The 14,731-nt window shown below is 32.6% G+C and overlaps 1 pseudogene; it reads right to left on the bottom strand.

The window, feature by feature from the left end:
* Positions 1–479: 479 nt before the first annotated feature.
* LOC127729031 (S-adenosylmethionine-dependent methyltransferase Rv2258c-like) lies at positions 480–9,693 on the bottom strand (annotated as a pseudogene).
* Between the last annotated feature and the right edge of the window lie 5,038 nt (positions 9,694–14,731).

The raw sequence follows: 14,731 nt of genomic DNA, 5'->3' as shown, positions 1-14,731 counted from the left end.
CGAAAACCATTTTTGGGACGTACGGACGTACAGACGGACAAGGGTAAACTTAATGCCCCCCTCCCGCTGCGGGGGCATAAAAATACGCATGTTGTACATATTTGTTATTTAAGATGAAGATTGAACGCTCACAAACATGTTTAACCACGCCATATTCTGTATGTGTCTGTCCAGAGCCAGGAGCCTGATATCCAGTGGTTGTCGTATATCATAATTGTTTTTAGTTTAATGTTATAAACTGAAGTCAAGCCGTTAGCTTTTTCATTTGAATCATTCACATTTTGTAATTCCTGGGCCTCTTATTTTCTACCCCAAGAATATATTACCTTAGCTGTATTTGGTAAAACCTTTCGAGATATTAGGTCCTCGATGCTCTTCAACTTCTTACTTTATTTGGCCTTTTTGACTTTTTTGATTTGAGCGTTACCGGTGAGTCTTTTGTAAATGAAACGCGTGTCTGGCGTACAAAGCTTTAAGCCTGGTATTTGTGATGAGTTTATTTATAACATACTATACAGTAAGGGTTTTGGTCATTATTAAAGACCGTGCAGTGATCTATACTGTTTCTTACATCCTTGTCATTTGGTCTTTGGTGGATATTTGACTCACTGGCAACCAAAACGTGTTTCTCTATTTTTCTCAATGTGTACATGATGATAAAAGCAACTGTGGTAAAAAAAAGTTTTGATAAGATTTTTTACGGTGAATACAATATCGCTTAAAAAAAACTACATTAAAAAATATAAAAAGAATGAATTGCCACTAACAGTGTCCCCGTTCCAATATCATTTGTAAAAATACATTTCAAACACTCTTTTTGAACACAATTCTCCACTTTGGAAATTTGACATCCTCACCATCTAATGCCAAAACTTGAAATCCTTGACTTTCAATATACTTTAATCTATCTCCTAAGCCCCATCCGATCCCATGACCAATCGCTGGCTTTTCTGACATACTGTTGGGTAAACATGTGAATACGCTGTAGGGCATGAACTCTACTGCGTCGTTATAACCAACATTTTTCTTGTGATCAGAGTAAACAGGTGGATCAAAAGTTATAACATAACCACCAGGTTTCAATATTATTCTGAAATTAGCCATAATTGTGTTCGGATCCGGTAGATCATGTAATACATCTGACATAATAATAATGTCGAATTTGTCTTTCCAAAAATCTGGCATATTTCCAACAATCTTTTCAAAGAAAATATTTGAACAAGAGTTCTTCTGGGCTTTATTCCTACCAGCATCAATTGCAACTTCGTCTATGTCTACACCCCATATCAAACCATTACTGTATGTCTTTGCTAACGAAAAAGCTAGTTTACCATATCCACATCCAAAATCTAAGATGTTGAAAGTCTCTGCGTTTACTGTGAAAGAATAATTAACAATGTGGTTTAGACTGATCAATGTTTATGAAGCAGCCATATATTCATAGACAGTTTTTTTTATCATGGAGCATCTTCTGCATACTTACTGGAGACGACCTGAAGAGCTACTATACTAATTCATTAATTTATGTTTCTTTTTCTTTTTAGATATTTTTAACTGAGTTTGTATTAGCAAACAGGAGATTTGAACCACTTTCCGTCGCCCATTACAATTCCATTATAGTCCGAATCTAAATAGTATAAATTATGTATCAGTAATGTCACAAGTTTCTTTCAAAAACATACCGGATTTAAAAAAATCAAACTTAAGGCTAAACAAATTACAAAAAAAATGAATACGTTAATATTAAGCTACTTTTTTTAAAACTTCCGAAATCATCTAAGAAAGTCTTGCTTTTACAAAAGAAAATCTAAATATCAATACGTATACACGTAAGAACAAGTTTTATACATAAAGTGTGTCCAGGCGATTAATTCAAACAAAAATTTTGGTGGTACCAATATACGAAGAAATATATTCTTTTCTAGATATAACATTAGCTTGAAAAGTGTCATTTCATTTCTTCAAAAATATTGAAAGTATTAAATTTTCAATTGTTTATTAGACATTAAATGTAATTGTTTTTAAAGTATTTTTTTTAAAATTAAGTTATGTTGTGTAACATTTGTTTTCTAATTTACATAAATATTTATTTTTTTGATTAAGCTATCATAACTTTTTTCATCGTTCTCTAAATAATGTAAGAAAATCGTGCGATGTTTTAAACAACTACACTAACTATTGGAATTTACTGCTTTATACAGCATGTAAGTTTTAACAGTTGTTTTATAATGTTTTTGACATTGCTACTTACTCTTCCTATCTATGAAGTATGCATTTATCACAGGTTTGATATTATCTTCCAGCCATGTAACATCATGAAAGCTGGAAAGTTCTTTATACTGTCCTTCCCATACTAATGCTTTTTGGGGAAATGGATAGCCTAGAATAAAATATTATTAATCATATAGTTTCTCCCGTCTTTTATTATTCATTTACATCAAGCAGTCAGTGTTAAAAAAATAGTCTAACAAATTGCTTCGTACTCTTAACACTTACAATTCAAATCTTATTTGAATATGCCAAAATACAAGAAATTAAATGGTCGAAAGAAAAAAAAGTATAAGGTTATACATATTCCTGCAACGCTGCAAACGACATCTCTGTCAATACACTGACGTCATTCTTTCAAACAACGCCACCTGGAATGTTTTCTTATTTCAAGATATAGTGTCCATCGAAATTTAAGTTGTCGATATGTCAACAACACTGAAGCTGGATAAATGAAAGGGATCGAAATCACTGGCAGATCGATATATTGGAAGGCTTGTGAGTATATTTTCAAATCATATTTGAGTCTTCGAAAAAATTGCAATATGTTTTGATAAGATTAAGTTTATTGTTTTAAGTATTCATTTTTTAAACAGAAAATTACAAAATAAAGATTCTTTTTAAAAGGCAGGAAAACAGTTATCTTTGCAGTTACTGTATATCATGTGTAGTTGAAATATTGCATAGCATATCGGCTTCTAGGTCAATCAAAACTCCACTTTAGTCTATAATTGTTTGCTGATCGTCACACATGTCAATCTTAATTGTATTGTATCAATGCCCCACATACTTAAAAAACAATAACCAAGCAAGCAAGTTAATGACATACATACTTCAGCTCACCAACTCTTAACATAAAACTTCGTTTTCCATAGGCCACCAATGCGTATTGACATATACATGGGAAGTATTGGAAACTATTTTTTATTGTATGTAGATGTAGTGGCTGAAACAGCTACATCCTTGTTTGTGATATGATATCATAGAAAATAATTGGACAGGACCGAAACTTTCAATATTTCCTAAAAAGTCCTTATCTTAAATGAAATGATGCCATTCATCCATACCGCAGCATTCAATTTCTCGCAAATCGAACAAAATATACGTTAGTTTGCCATGATCGACTATGAATCATTATGATTATCAAGTTGACAAAAAAACTACAAAGTAACACAAAAAAAGAATATATCTGCGTAACAAAACCTCTGGCAATCGTATGGCATTTACATATTTTAATGGAAATTTTAAGCGCTTGTATGTTCACAATATAGTGACATAATTAAAAATGGCGTTTACTAATGCAACACTTCACGACTTACTTGACCGATACAATATGTCTGTGTCTCAACTAACGAGCAACATGTTCTCGAAGTCTTAGATCTTAAGACAACATAAAAGTTGATATGTATACCGTTTGTAATGTTTAAGGTTTTTTTTTTTACTGTATTTATGCTTTTTTGTTTTCAATGTCTATGTTGTTTCTGTAGGTAACGGTCTTTCTTAAAAATCCTCTTTTGTTCAAGTTAAGACTCTAATATTTGATCACTCACAACACAAGTTTCGGTGTTGCTCGTGTTACTCAATCTTTAGTGTTCGATGTGGTGTTTTGTAGACTGTGTATTGCTCGTTGCCTTTTTCGAATCTGTGAATTCTGGCCATGCTGTCTGTGCTTTTGATTGCCCCTTGCCCTTTGCATCTTCTTACTTACTAAAGATGCAATGTTCTCAAAGATTTATCGTATATTTTATTTAGAATGTATACTCCATAGAATCAAGGAATTTACGTAATTGTACTATATCGAAACAAAATCGTATGAATTATCGGGTGGATCAAAAGTGGATTTATTATAAATGTTCAATAATCTGTTAGATATTTACCATAATTCAGAACTGTCTGCATGCTTACAGAAACATATGGATTTTGTTAAGAACATAAAGTACATTGCAAACTAAGCGAAACTGAGGATAAGCATCTCAGGTAATGCTATAAATTCTTAACCGGATTAGGCTTAACTGTTGGATCTTTTTTCTATTTTTGCAATTGATGACGTTTGAATTCTAAAATATTTTGCTTTTAATCGTTGTATTGATTTACATTCTCCTTTCATTGGTATGTATATATATAGTAACGTGTAAAATTTATGTTCCGTGTATCAAAAATTGTGTCGTATAATATATAAGATTTGAGGTATGTAATTATGTTTGGACTATAATCACTCATATTCCAGCTTTTATACATAAAATTGAAACAAAAGGTTATTCGCTTAAGTAGGAAATAAGAGAGTCGTTGTTTTTGACTTTTGACTTTCACCATGATGTCAGTAAATGCTAACGGATATCATGCTTTGATTTCATGTTGTACTGTTACACCACTGTCCCATGTTAAGGGGGTGGGGTTAGCGCCAGTAAACATGTGTGACCCCGCCACATTCTGTATGTGCCTGTCCAAAGTTAGGAGCCGGTAATTCAGTGGTTGCCTTTTGTTGCTGTACATGATATTTGCTTTTCGTTTATTGTTTATTACATAAATCAGGCCGTTAGTTCTCGCGTTTGAATTGATTTACATTTGTCATTTCGGGGCCATTTTTAGCTTTCTATGCGATATGGTTTTTGCTAATTGTTGAAGGTCTATCGCTGACCTATCGTTGTTAACTTCTTCATTTGGTCTCTGGTGGAGAGTGTCTCATTGGCACTAATACCACATCATCTTATTTTCATATTTTTCTTAAGTAAAATGCAACTGTATCTAAAACTCAGTTGCAAGATCCTTTATTCTATTTAAATTGTAACTGAATTTATTCTCAAATTAAATGTACCCCTCCCCCTTTCTTGATTATTAAGGTATCATTTTGCATAAACCATATTAGCATGGTGTAAATAATTAAAATATACTTAATTGGGCTTCAACCTCGGTATTATATATAATACATGAAGATTAACACAACAAATGCCTTGTTTACATGTCTTTATATTACTGTCCTTGAACTTGAAAACTGACAGCTTTAGACTTTGTTCCATTTTCAAGACATGGTCAAATTAGACGAGTTGATCAATCCATGAACATTCAAGGTAACACTTATAATATAACTTTATAATGCGTAATATTATGATTCGGAAGAGGATAAACAAAAAATCACAGCGACATAATAAAAGTTTTTAATTCAATAAAAGTATTCTTTATCCCTTGTAATTTTTTATTAACTGTGTATTTGCATTCAGGTGTCACAGGTCAAATTTATTCGTTCATTGTGTGTTAATTTACGTTTTTTTATTGAGTTAAGCCTTCCAATTGATATTTTATAGTGTGTTTTTCTATGTTGTGATGTTATACTATTATTTCAGAAAAGGGAGAAGGTTTGGTACCATTAAAACGTTTAATCCCGCTGCAAATGTTTGCACCTGTCCTAAGTCAGGAATCTGATTACAGTAGTTGTCGTCTGTTTATGCAGTTCATACGTGTTTCTCGTTTCTCGTTTTTATATAGATTAGACCGTTGGTTTTTCCGTTTGAATGGTTTTACACTAGTAATGTTTTGGGGCCCTTTATAGCTTGCTGTTCGGTGTGAGCCAATGCTCTGTGTTGAAGGCCGTACCTTGACCTATAATGGTTTACTTTTATAAATTGTAACTTGGATGGAGAGTTGTCTCATTGGCACTCATACCACATCTTCCTATTCTATTCTATTTATAATTCGAAGAAAGAACTAAAAAAGTGTATACATATATATATATATATATATATATATAAACAATTCTAAATTGAAAACAACGTTCAAACCTATGATTGCGTTGGATAAATCGCACTTTTTATACGTGTGCATGCAAAACAAATTTCTTGGTAGAGGGGTCTACATACAGCACAAACAACATTTTCCGAAAAACCGAAAAAAGTAAAAAAAATATATTTTAACAAAACGCATTTGACTAACAGGTCGAACGACAGATGTTCTGAAACACTGCTGATTGCCATGGCGATTGCCAAATAAACGGATCACCAGATGTACCAAAATGGATCTTGATTATTAATCTAATACCAAACAGAAAACAATAAACTTGCGGAAAAGATGATATACCGCAAACATGAGGTACAAAAATTGGTACACCATATCCGGATTTCGACAATTAATGTCTCTTCAGTGATGTTAGGAATCGAAACGGTAGACTCTTGAATTTTGAAGAGTCGAAATAGGGTGAACGGATTATATAAACCCGAAGGCAAATATAATACAAGCCCAAACGAAAAAATATAAACAAGTATAAACTGAAAACAACGTTCAAACCTATGATTGCGTTGGATAAAAACCGCAATTTTTATACGTGTGCATGCAAAACAAATTTCTTGGTAGAGGGGTCTAAATACAGCACAAACAACATTTTCCAAAATATCAAAAAAGTGAAAAGTATATTTTAACAAAACGCATTTGACTAACAAGTCGAACAACGGATGTTCTGAAACACTGCTGACTGCCATGGCGGTTGCCAAATAATCGGATCACCAGATGTAACAAAATGGATCTTAATTATTAAGATCCATATATATATATATATATATATAGATAATTCGTCTCAAATTTAGCCAAACAATGTTTTTGTTCTTGCCTCAGCGGGATTCGAACCCTTGCGTCTGTATATAAGATATTTATGCAAAAAAAAAAAAAAAAAAAAAAAGGGATAAACAAATGCAAAAAGAAATTAACTAATTAAAGTCGTACAGTACTTTACTCATACCCTTAAACTACGGCTCATATTGGACAATTTTAACATAGGGCTTAGTTTATAAGAATATAAAATTCTAATACATGTGTATGGGCTGCCATAATACAATGGGATGTACCCACTTATAGGCAAGTACTTCATTTGGATTATAAATATATCAGTTGATAAGACATTCCAGAGATTTTGTGTCAAAAGTCCTATCAGGATTTTCTTGATAGAGGGAGGCTGTCTAAATAATTACATAAAATCATAGTCAACTTTTTCGAACAAACATTGCAATATACTGGTTTGCCGTACAATAGTAACGGTTTATCAGATGACCTTGGATATGTTGTCGTAGCCACAATATCGTCCCCTACTCCATGGTAACCCGTATGAGTTATCACCGAATACGACTAATCATCAGTGTTTTACTAATAATGAGCGGGACGACGACCGCCGATAATGGAACTGCTTACCCTTTCTGAAACATGAGATCATCCCCACCTCTTTATGGTTTCTTGGTGGGTTTTGTATTGATAATTTTTCAGTTTCCAGTTTGATGTATTAGGGGCTATCGTTTCAATTTTCGTCATATTCCTTTTGACACTTGTGTTAATGTTTTTCCTTCATTGACTTTTTATTTTTGATGCATCCTTGCTTTTTTTTTATCAAATAATAGTTTTCATATGTATTTTTGAAATGGTTAATTGGTATATTACTTGGTATAATTCTTGCAAAATATCCAAGTTCTTAGTTATTTTCGCCATAGACCATATACCCAATTTGTATTCGCTATTTTGATTCAGTGTTAGAGGTTTCATGACAAACTAAGAGAATGAGTATATTTGCTAAAAATTAGAGGCAATAGTTGTTTACCGATGTTTAAATCTCATTAATCCATTTAGAAAATACAAAACAATGTATATAATATAACTTGGTTGATGGACATATTATACACAAATGGAAAAATTACATGATTAATAAGTACCTTTATTTTCTGTCTTATTTTTCATTACTTTTTCCAAATCGGGGAAGCATTCTGCAAATATTGGCAGCATTGTGGATATAAATGCAGCCTCACGAATCTGTTTCTTATTTGGAAAATAATATTTTCCATCATCTATTTTCACAACCCCTTTGGCAGTCATACAAATCAGTCATTCCTCCACATACCTAATGAAATATCAAAATCTCTTTATTAAAACTCTATTATATTTGATCAATATCAATATTGCAAGAACTTGCTACATCCATTCGAATTTCAATTAACTAACATTTATGTCAGTATAGGTAGACAATTTGGAGATATAGATTTAAAATTGAAAAATAATAGTATGCATTGCAAATTTTTTTTCAAATTTCATCGTTTTTGTCAAATACAATTTAGAATACATGTATGTTAGGTTGAACATAATTTTGCCATGCAAATACGAGCAACGAACCCCTCAAAGAGTTTTTGCAAAGCTACCCTAACATGTAAAAAGCCAGGCATTCATCCTGCACAATTTGATCGTCCATATGGCGACCGGATTAAGCTGAGTATATTTATGCATCCAGTTCAGCCCCACTGACATCCCTGCAGTATTGGTTTTATTGCCGGTTGTCAGTTTAGGTTCACCATATTTCATACCCAAGCCAACATATGTTTTCTCATGTAAAATGCGGGAGAGTTAAAGAGCTGCTTTTAAAAGTAAGCGCTTTTTTATTTAGACATACATATATATACGTCTACTGAGTCATGATAACTAAGTTAGTTGGATTCTGTGAATGCTCAATATGTTCTGAGGTTCCAAAATCTCAGTAAAACATATGAAAGGTAGAAAACGTCTCAATGTAGGTTCGAATCGATCTTGGACGGAATTTTCAGGTTTCGAAACAACCTTCACCCTGACCACCATATTACTACATTTTCAGTTATGTTTCGTCAATCAAATTAATCAAGTAAATCATTTGAAAAGCGGTTTAATACGGCCATATTAGAAAAAAATATTATTAGCTGCCATCGTATGACGATCTGGATGACAGTTTTATCATTCATCTGCTTGGGTCAAGGACTTACAGTTTGCAATATAATTTCGCTTGTGCAGTTGACTGACCGTCAAATAAATTTTTAGGTATTTGTTCTAGATGATGCGCAACTTTCAAACTTTTATTTGGACATGTTGGAGGACAGCCCTCTTGTTCATTTTTATTATTCCTGAAAACTGCTATTTCAATTTGGTTAAATCTAAACGTATTGAAATGATAAACATTTATCTACTAAAAAAAAATATTTTTTTGTGTGTAGACGTATTAATATATTCCTGTTGCATCGACCCATTGTTGATATTAATATTCATAATTATGTAAGTAGGCGATAAGAGAATGGAAATTCTATGAGGTTATCAATTATTCATTTCATTGCAATACATAACGCTTCAGATATTCCAAATATTACAGATCAACCCCTCCCCCCCCCCTTTCGTGAATTTTAAATGCATTATCCTCACCGTTTGTTTAAATTGGCCTTAATGCTGATTTCTTCTGCAGTACATGGCTCCACTGAATCCATTATTACAGTAACAATTCCAACTTTGTACCCTATTGCAAGTACCATACTATGTAAACCATCATTTACCATCTTTTCAACATCGCAAAAAGTATCGTCCGCCATTGTGTCACACATATGCAGGAGGTTGCTAATAACGAATGTGTATTCTAAAAATATTTACTCAAGCTGGCGCGTACTATAAAACTTGACCTTGACAATGACTTTTTCTTAGCTAAAAAGGCGTTTAAAAGTAAAAATACTTACATGTTATGATTAAAAGTTCCAACGAAAATAAAACATATTTCCTAAACCATTTTAAATAATACTATTGCATTGCAATTCATCGTTTGACGTTTGTCTCCGAGGACTTCACCAGCCATTTCAAAAAGACAACACTTTTGTCAGTATTTGTTTTTTGTGTTTATATGAAATATTGAAATTTTCATTTTCTATATATTTTTCTGTTTTCTGAAGTTTATAAAATATTGTATTATTCAAAACACTTAACGTTTTCTACCGCCAGGCATAGTTTTCCTCAGCCGTATTGTACAACTCTCGGAACTTTTGGTTGCCCAGTTAATTGCTCTTCAACGTCGTACTTGATTTTCCTTTTTAAACTGTTTTGAGCACAAGAAATGAGTGTTATGTATACAAAACGCGCGTTTGGTGTACCAAATTATAAGCCTGGGATATTTGATGAGTTTTTGCGCGTTGATAATATAGTCCATTTGTTTTTCTCAGTTCATGATAGATTCTGGACTATTAAAAATACTCAGGTTCTTACTCTTTCAGGTAAATATTACCTTAGCCCCTTTTGTCTTGTTTGATTTTAATTTTCTTATTCATCACATTTATATTTTTTCACCTTTAAACTTTCTTTATTTTAAATTAGATAAGCACTGGATGTTCCCAATGAGGGTAATTTCACAATATTGAGAACAAATGGAATCAGATTATTTATTCATGCTTTGTCTTATTTGGAAAACCCGGGGGATGCTAACCATATGTACCCTGTGGTTGTTTAAGTTAGAACGGTAGTTTTTTTTATTACTTTCTGGGAACTAGGTTGCTCTTTTGTGTAACTGTACTTAGGTCAATGTATGATCATGTATAAACACTGTGTTTGAACAAAAAATACAGCATCTACTGAAAGAATTTCCTCAAGCTGGTGGATGAATCAGGTGTAGAAAATTATGATATGATTTTACATACAGGTGAAAATAAATTTTTGAAGATTTCTTGCATGATTAAAGGCTACAAAGCACTAGTGGTCTTAGTTTATAAAGATAGCAGAATTGGTAAACGGTCATCATACATTTATTTCTGAATTGTAGAAATTTATAATAAAAGTACTTCAGTTAACTGTGTATGTAGGTTCTGGGTCAGTGTTAGAAAGTGGTGAACATTCTAAAAATGCTGTCATTATCTCTATGGCACATGAAAAACTACAGTTCCACCTTAAATATTTAAAATTGAGAATGGAAATGGGGAATGTGTCAAAGAGACAACAACCCGACCATAGAACAGACAACAGCAGAAGGTCACCAACAGGTCTTCATAGAAACGTTTTTGAACATTATAGAGGTTTTCTTGTTATATCAAACATTATGTTTTTCAAAATTGGCACACTTTTTGTTCATCCGGCATATAGTTACTCAAACTTAACTTTTTAGAGTAGTTTAATTATTTAATTACAGATCTTATCCACCCGTTTTGCAATTGCTGTATCAGCCCTTACGTCTATTCCACTAGCCGGCTTATCATGTGTGTGAGTAAAGTCTTGTGCTATTAAAAAGGCTGTTTGGTGGCATTTTGTTTTTTTCGTGTGATTTACATAAACCATTTGCTTTTACCCAATTCTGAACTGGTTTCTTAACAAACTGTCCGAGGTTGTGGTCAGTAGCGAACAAAACGCAAAATTTGCAGTAAATTGCATCCTGTAAAGTTGAATAGACAAACCATGGGAAATAGTGCAGCCACGCATATTTGAAACATCTTTTTAACCCGTACATTTCTCGTTTAGGAAAAGGAAAAGAACTATGTGGTTTTCAGTTTTCATTTAGAATGCTAAACATTTGAGCACTAGGTACAGATGTGAAAATAAAGTTTGCAATATCCTTAGATTCAGCAGGTGTCTCAGCAGTTGCAGAATTTTCTTTAAAAAATTCTTATGGATATGATAGGGTGAGAAAGTATTTTTCTTAAATTCAAGCTTACAGAAAACGTCATTTTAATTATAAAACCAACAAAATAATGAAATATAGGGATAGCAGTCTTGGATTGTCTTAATTAAATCCTTTGATCCTCTAATTATTCCCCCCAGGCCATGTAATTATGTGAATGTTTGGGCGTATTGCATTTCCGATAATTTTTCAAAGTTTCAATACTACGTTTCCGGAAACTTAAAGTATACGTTTCCAGAAATTGTATTTATTACTTTTCCGGAAATTTACCTGGTAGTAAATTATTAATATTTGAACATATGTTAGATAAATTATTCCCGAACCCCCCTAAATCCGCTAGTGTTAAGAGATAATATCTGAAGCAAATTTTTGAAAATATATTTTTTTTCATTTATAGTATTTTTTTGATAGATAGATTTGAGTTTTTTACAGTTAACATTTACAGACAGTCTGGGATCAATTTTTTTTTTTGACATGATAAATTTGTAAACCTTCATGAATTGTTAAGAAACTTGGACAGAAGCTAATCTTCAAGACCAAGAAATAGCAACTTTTGAAAGAAAAAGTTCGATTCTTTTTTTAAATTCTGTATTTTACTGAACTTGATAGGACCGCAGTGGTCGAACCCTGAACAGTATGGGCAAGTATGGACACTACATTCAAGCTTGATACAGCTCTAATTTGGATTGCGATTAAATATTTAAGACAGCAGAGGTTTCTGAATCAAGTGAATGTGGTCTAAGACCTTTAAAATTTGATATTGGACCTTTACCTTTTAAGGTCTAATAACTAAAATAAATACACGGTCAGAATCGGCATATCAAAGAATCCCACATATTAATTTTTTGTTGAAATCAAACAAAGTGGACCCCGATTTGGACCAACTTGAAAACTGGGGCCAAAATAAAAAATCTCAATATATTTTTAGATTCAGGATATCAAAAAACCTTAAGAATTCAATTTTTGTTAAAATCAAACTATGTTTATTTGGACCCTGGGACCTTAGTATGGACAATTTGAAAACCGGGCCCAAAATCAAAAATCTAAATACACTGTTAGATTCGGCATATCAAAGAACCCCAATAATTCCATTTTTGATGAAATCATACGAATGTTTTGGACTTTAATGGGGACCAATTTAAAAAAAAAAGGACCCAAAGTCCAAAACCTAAATACACAATTAGATTCAGCATATTAAAGAACCCCAAGAATTCAAGACTTTGAATTAAACTCCATTGAAATTAGTAAAAAATAAGCAATTTATACAAAGTATTAGAAACGTATTGTTTTTGGCCACTTTTTCCTAAACAATAAGGGCCATAACCCCCAAAATCAATCCCAACCTTCCTTTTTGGTATGGAACCTTGTGGTATAACTTCATAGAGAACCATAGACTTATACTCAAGCAATTGTCCTGATACCAGAAAATCCTTGTTTTAGGCCCCTAATTCCTAAACGGTTTGGACTATAACCCCCAAAATCAATCCCAACATACCTTTTGAGGTATGGAACCTTGTGGTACAATTTCATAGAGATCCATACACTTATACACATGTTGTTATCCTGTAACAGAAAAATGCTTGTTTTTGGCTTCTAATTCCTAAAACAGTTAAGACAATAACCCCGAAAATCAATCCCAATCTTCTTTTTTGTGGTATGGAACCTTGTGGTACAATTTCATAGATATCTATACACATATACTCAAGTTATTGTCTGGAAACCAAATGTCTTTGGACGATGACAACGACAACGTCATACCATTAACAGTCGTTTAAAAAAGTAAAGAAACTTTCTTCCCAAATGACATATGAAAAATTTGACGCAACAGTCATGATATAACCTATGAGTGAATTGCATAAATCTTTCTAGAATATACAAATCAAGAAAAAACAAGCTTTGCGGGAATCGCATGAACTCAAAAAAGGATGTCACCGGTTGCTTCAATTGCTATGCATGCACTATACCACTCAACACACAAAACTACTGTTTGACTGTTTGGCATTTAAATATGCAAGGTGACAAATATATCACGTATGATACTGATAGCGCGTTTTCCAGTCTATCTAAAGTTGTTATGACTAATTTTTAGCCCTTATTTTAGAACCCAAGTTATATAGCCGTTCAATCCTGCAGAGGTAATATCTGGAAATAGTTAGTCAAGATCTGATATATGGCTTAAAAGAAAACTTTGAAATCAAAATGTTAACACCTGGACTGACCTGCTATCAGTGATATTAAAATGACAAGTTCAACATGTCACAACTAAACCAAGCTAGAGGCTCTAAAGAGCCTGTGTTGCTCACCTGGATTTTTTAATGACTAATATCTCCTTCTTGTCGATCTTGAATTGCTGCTGATTTTTTTCAGTTTTCAGTTTCTCTTTATTTACTTGTGTTTGTAAAATCTTCATTACATGAGGCATCTATATACAAAGTATGAAGCATCCAGGTCTTCTGAAATATTAAGCTTTTAAGTAGTTAGTTAACGCTGCCAATGTCACCTAATTACTATCCCTATGTCTCGCTTTCTGTGACAGAAGTCGCAGGCTCCACAAAAATTGTCATTTAGTAGCAATAACTCCTACAAGGAGTCAACAGACAATTTCTGCTATCTTGCCGTAGTTGACTTTTGCTTTTTGCAGTTTTTCTTCATCTACTAAATTTAGCCAAAAATACAATAAAATGTCATTAAGGGACAAAAACTCCTAGAAAGTGTTGACAGATGATTTTGGCAAAATGATAAATTCGTAGATCTTGTCCTGTTGGTAATTTTTGCTATTTAAAGTTACTTTTTATTAGTTATAGTTTTTAAAATAAGAAGCAAACATGCAAAAAATCAGGTAAATATCGTCATTTCCAGTAAGCTGCAATTACTCCTATAATGAGTCTACCCATGATTTCAGACATGTTTGATTTATTCATAGATCATGTCTTGCTGCTTATCTTAGCATTAAAAATTTCTCTCTATCTATTATAGTTTTCAAGATAATAGGCAAAACAAACTGGTAAAGATTATCATTCAAAGGCAGTAACTCCTATAGTCGTCTAAAAGTCT

Source organism: Mytilus californianus, unplaced genomic scaffold (assembly GCF_021869535.1).
Source record: "Mytilus californianus isolate M0D057914Y unplaced genomic scaffold, xbMytCali1.0.p SCAF_2, whole genome shotgun sequence".
Lineage (NCBI taxonomy): Eukaryota > Metazoa > Mollusca > Bivalvia > Mytilida > Mytilidae > Mytilus > Mytilus californianus.
Note: the sequence above shows the minus strand (reverse complement) of the source record. Positions and strands in the feature narration are given on the sequence as shown.